Source organism: Helianthus annuus, chromosome 9, assembly GCF_002127325.2.
Source record: "Helianthus annuus cultivar XRQ/B chromosome 9, HanXRQr2.0-SUNRISE, whole genome shotgun sequence".
Classification (NCBI taxonomy): Eukaryota; Viridiplantae; Streptophyta; class Magnoliopsida; order Asterales; family Asteraceae; genus Helianthus; species Helianthus annuus.
The window spans coordinates 101,064,174-101,069,842 of record NC_035441.2 but is presented as its reverse complement, the minus strand read 5'-3'; the positions used below and the strand labels follow the sequence as shown (position 1 = coordinate 101,069,842).

Sequence of the window (5,669 nt, the reverse complement as noted above, 5' to 3'; positions counted from 1 at the left end):
ACCCACCAATGAGCAATGAGAACTTGGCTGAACTCCGCCACTATGGCGAGGAGTTGGTAGATGCAGGGAATAGAATCCGGGAAGTGGGAGAACAGATCTCCTGGAAGTACGACGAGAGGGAACGCCGTCTTTGAAGTGCCAGCTGACGAGGATACTATGTTGTGGTGTGGTGTGTTTGTTTAATAATAATAAAATAATAAATAGTATAATCTTGTAAAATAACTTAAAATAAAACTTTTGTAAGATAATCAATGTGTACAGATGCATACTACTAAAATATATAAAATCGGATAGTCGCAAAGTCGACAATTTTGACTATACGTGTTAATGTGATTATGTGTTATTTAATTATTTGTTAATTTACTGTATGGGTAAGCAAAGAATTTCGGACATCTATCGTCAACTAGATAATTCACCAAAAGATAAGGGAACCTCCTCTCAATCGAATTCCTCAAGATACTCAGCAGATAATAAGGAAGGAATATTTATTCGTAAGGCACAGTTTGAGGAACCACTTACCGCTAAGAAAAGACGTCGGATTATTAGAAAAAGTCAAGAAAAAGAAATGATAATTAATAAGGAAACTCAGGAAATAGGCAACAACCTACCATGGGAAGAAGAATTGGATGAAAAATGGGCGAATCTCTATATGTTATGTAACGTCCATAATTTTCTTTTTAAATTTATTAAATAACAACGTACTTTTCTAACGAAATTTGGGCATGACCCGTTTGAAAAACGAGCAGTCCCCTGTTTTACATAATCCAAAATCATTCGAAAGACACAACATACACGTCAAAACATACCATGTTTTTACTTGCAAAACCACTAAGTTTATGTACGTACTTACGACAAGTTTTCCAAAGGACAAACATAATAAAAACTAGGTTTAACTACTAGACGAAAACATAAGTGACAAAGTATTAAACATTGACTTTTACAAAATGCGGAATGCTTGACGGGCTTGAGGCGTGTTCGAACCGGGCGAAGCTTGATAGCTATACATGAGATTTACCTACATGACCACAACATCGAAAACTCATTAGAACAAAAATTACTTTCTTTAACTTAAGAATCTAACTTACGGACTTGAAACAAATGTGACATTCACAACTTGTGCTTTACTACATTCTTTCATTCTTGCACGGTAATGTGTTCCAACGGAACTTCATACCATTCCTTCTAGACTTACAATAACATCATTCGACCCGTTCAAGAGAAGGGTCTATACATACATCTTTCTCCATACTTGATTCGAATTAACACATTATTGATAAACACATATCTATAATGAAAACCGTACAAGAAGCGTACCTCGGTCTTGATCCCCTTGTTGCTTCACTTGACTCGAACTTTCTTCCTTAACGCCTACATATAACCATTCATTCTTTTAATTCATGTTTCATACTTATTTACACATACCAATAGATAAAACATCATACAATTTACTCATGCTTCATAAACATGTTCAATTCACATAACGTTTATGGCTTATATGACTAGCATTTTCATTGAGGCATTTTGTCAAACACTTGATGTGCACATTATCAACAAAGCACAAGGTACAAGTATTTATTGCATAACTCTACTTATTCACCTTCTAAACTAACAAGAATCAATCAAGTTCATAACTTTCTTTCATCCTACACCATCTTAACTAATTCTTCTATCTCTATGCAAGATCATGTATAAATTTTCATCTAATAGCTTACATGCAAAACATTGGGTTTATGATTTCTTCACAACAATTGGGTAATACACTTAAATCATTCAATCAATCAGAATTTTCGAACCATTATGAAACCCTAACTCTTACTTGTATATAATTTCCACATAATTTCATGATTGGGTTAAAACCCACTTTCTACAATTCATCCAAAACAGAAAATTCGACTTACCGCTTGTTGTACTAGCTTAGATAGTTAAGGTTTCGAGTTCATGCATGTGATTTGGCCTTGATTTCCCTTTCAATTTTGCTAATTTGCAGAATTTAGGGTTTCCCCCTTGCTTTCCCTTCTTGATCGATCTCCAGAGAACACACGTATGTGTGTTTTAGTTTTTTATTAATTCTTATTTACTAGTAATCATAAAACTTCCATCTTTTAACAAGTTTAGTCCCCCTATTTACTTAATTTGTTATTTGTCACATAACCTTCCCTCTATTCAAGTTACTAACATATATACTTTACTAGGTTAAAGATAACATGACTAAACATTTTAAATAACATTCATAAATTGCATATTTTTGGGGTGTTACAAATCTACCCCCCATAAAAGAGGTTTCGTCCCCGAAACCTTATTACGTACCAAATAATGTCGGGTAGAGCTTCCTCATTACATCTTCTAACTCCCATGTAAGGTCCGATCCTTTCCGATGTTGCCGTTGTACCAAGACTTGCTTTATAATTTTGTTCCGAAGGTGGGTTACCTTGGAATCTTTGATAGCTATCGGTTTTTCAACATAATTCAATTTTTCGTCCAACTCAATATCATCAAGGGGCACGTATGCCGTTTCATCCGCTAAACACTTTCTCAATTGTGACACATGGAATGTGTCATGTTTTCCATCTAAAATTGGCGGTAATTCCAACCGATATGCTACCTTCCCAACCCGGGCTAAAATCTTGAAAGGTCCAATGTAGCGGGGACCTAGCTTTCCTCGGTTACGAAAACGGATTATACCTTTCCATGGGGAAACCTTTAATAACACATAATCACCTATTTGAAATTCGATGGGTCGCCTCCTTCGATCTGCATAGGCCTTTTGTCGACCTTGAGCCGCTTTTAAACGGGTTCGCACAAGATCGATCTTTTCGTTAGTTTTAGCCACTACCTCATTGGGTGCAATTTCTCTCTGCCCCACCTCTCCCCAACAAATTGGAGTTCTACACTTCCTTCCATACAACAATTCATACAGTGCCATTCGAATGCCGTTATGGTAGCTATTGTTGTACGAAAATTCCACCAACGGCAAGTGGTCATCCCAGCTTCCCCCGAAGTCTATCACACATGCTCGCAGCATGTCGATAAGTGTTTGAATGGTTCGCTCGGACTGACCATCCGTTTGGGGGTGGTAGGCGGTACTGAAATGTAATTTTGTACCCATACTTTCATGAAAACCTTGCCAATATCGAGATGTGAATCGGGTATCTCGATCCGACACAATAGATACAGGAACTCCGTGTCGTGATATTATCTCGTTAACATAGATCTCCGCCATCTTTTCAGAAGAGAAAGCTTCCCGAATGGGCAAGAAGTGCGCGCTCTTGGTGAGGCGGTCTACGATCACCCATATAGCATCGTGACCTTTCCTTGTCTTAGGAAGCTTGGTCACTAGGTCCATCGTCAATTCTTCCCATTTCCATACCGGAATCTCTAACGGTTGCAACCTCCCGTATGGTTTCTGATGTTCTGCCTTCACTTGCAAACACGTCAAACATTTTGCAACATACTTGAAGATATCACGTTTCATACCGGGCCACCAATAACTTTTCTTCAAGTCCAAATACATTTTTGTAGCTCCAGGATGAACCGAGAATCGGGATTTGTGAGCTTCTTCGAGTAATACACCCTTTGCTTCGCTAAACCGAGGTATCCAAATACGACCATACATGGTTTTAGTTCCATCGGATCTCTCTTCGAATTTATCCACAAACCCCTTTGTTCTTTCCTTTTTAGAATCCATTCCGCTTAGTGACTTGATTTGGGCTTCTTTAACCATTTTGAGAAATCGAGGTGTAATTACCATCTTCATGGACTTTACTTGAATTGGAGGCGGGTAATCCTTTCGGCTCAGGGCATCGGCCACTACATTAGCTTTACCCGGATGATAAAGGATCTCACAATCATAATCTTTAAGAAGTTCTAACCACCTTCGTTGCCTCATATTTAATTCCCTTTGCTCGAAAAAGTATTTAAGGCTTTTGTGGTCAGAATAAATAGCACTTTTCGTACTGTATAGATAGTGCCTCCATATCTTTAAAGCAAACACTACTGCAGCTAACTCCAAGTCATGGGTTGGATAATTACTTTCGTGTGACTTCAATTGCCTAGAAGCATAGGCAATGACTCTACCCCTTTGCATCAAAACACATCCCAACCCTTGGTGTGACGCATCCGTAAACACCACCAAGTCTTCCGTTCCATCAGGTAAGGTTAGTACCGGGGAACTCGACAGCTTTTCTTTCAAGGTTTGAAACGCCCTCTCTTGATCTGCACCCCATGAAAACTTCTCATCCTTCTTGGTTAACTTGGTCAATGGCAAGGCCAATTTAGAAAAGTCTTGGATAAACCTCCTATAATAGCCTGCTAAACCCAAAAAGCTTCTTACTTCACTTGGGTTCTTGGGAGGTACCCATTTCATAACGGCTTCCACCTTTGACGGGTCTACTAAGATACCATCCGCATTAATCACGTGACCGAGAAATTGTACCTCTCTAAGCCAAAAAGCACACTTGGAGAATTTCGCGTACAATTTCTCCTTGCGAAGTACTTCAAGAACTTCACGTAAATGGCATGCATGTTCAGCTTTACTTCGGGAATAAACCAGGATGTCATCGATAAAAACTATAACGATTTTGTCTAACATGGGCCGACAAACTCGATTCATAAGATCCATGAACGCGGCAGGCACGTTCGTTAATCCAAAGGACATTACTAAGAACTCGTAATGCCCGTATCGCGTTCTAAAAGCCGTTTTCGCCACATCCTCATCTCGCACTCTTAACTGATGGTACCCGGACCGCAAATCTATTTTTGAAAACCAACTTGCCCCTTGTAACTGATCGAAGAGATCATCGATTCGGGGCAATGGGTATCAGTTTTTCACCGTCAGCTTATTCAACTCTCAGTAATCGATGCACATGCGCATCGAACCATCTTTCTTTTTGACAAAAAGTACAGGCGCTCCCCATGGCGACACACTCGGGCGTATAAATCCCTTGTGGAGCAATTCTTGTATTTGTACCATTAACTCCCGCATTTTAGTTGGGGCCAATCTATAAGGAGCCTTGGCTACAGGTTTGGCATCGGGATACAATTCAATCTTAAAATCCACTTCACGTTCCGGCGGAAGCCCCGGCAAATCTTCCGGAAAAACATCGAGAAACTCGTTCACGACTTCAACCTCTTCTATCTTAGGGGTATTCTGCTTAGTATCCACCACGTAAGTTAGAAATGCCTTGCTTCCATTTCGTACGTACTTGTATGCTTGGACTATAGAACAAAGCTTCGAATTGATATTCCTTTCCCCTTGTATGCTTACTCGTTTTCCTCCCGATGTTAACACATGAATCACCTTCTTCTCACATTGAATTTCGGCCTGATGTTTAGCTAGCCAATCCATGCCAACTATAACCTTAAATTCCCCCAATATCATGGGAATAAGGTCAATGGCAAACTTCTCGTCTTCAATGATTATTTCACAATTTCTACAAACTTCGTGCAACAAATAACTCTTACTATCGGCTATCTCTACTTCTAATGGTACATGCATTCTTTCGATTCTAAAAGAGGGGTGTGACACTAGTTCACTTGATACAAACGATCTACTGGCACCAGTATCAAATAACACGTATGTAGGCATCGAGTTCAATGAGAATATACCTGATACAACATTCGGGTGGTCCTTCGCTTCTTCGGTTGTGATCTGAAACATCCTCCCCTTAGCT

At 39.4% G+C, this 5,669-nt stretch overlaps 1 long non-coding RNA gene across 1 annotated transcript; it reads right to left on the bottom strand.

The window, feature by feature from the left end:
* Positions 1–981: 981 nt before the first annotated feature.
* On the bottom strand, positions 982–2,025 carry LOC110874454. The gene is made up of 3 exons (XR_002555965.2): positions 1,899–2,025; positions 1,315–1,368; positions 982–1,015 (listed from the first exon to the last, which is right to left on the bottom strand). It is a non-coding gene; the product is annotated as an uncharacterized LOC110874454 (long non-coding RNA).
* Between the last annotated feature and the right edge of the window lie 3,644 nt (positions 2,026–5,669).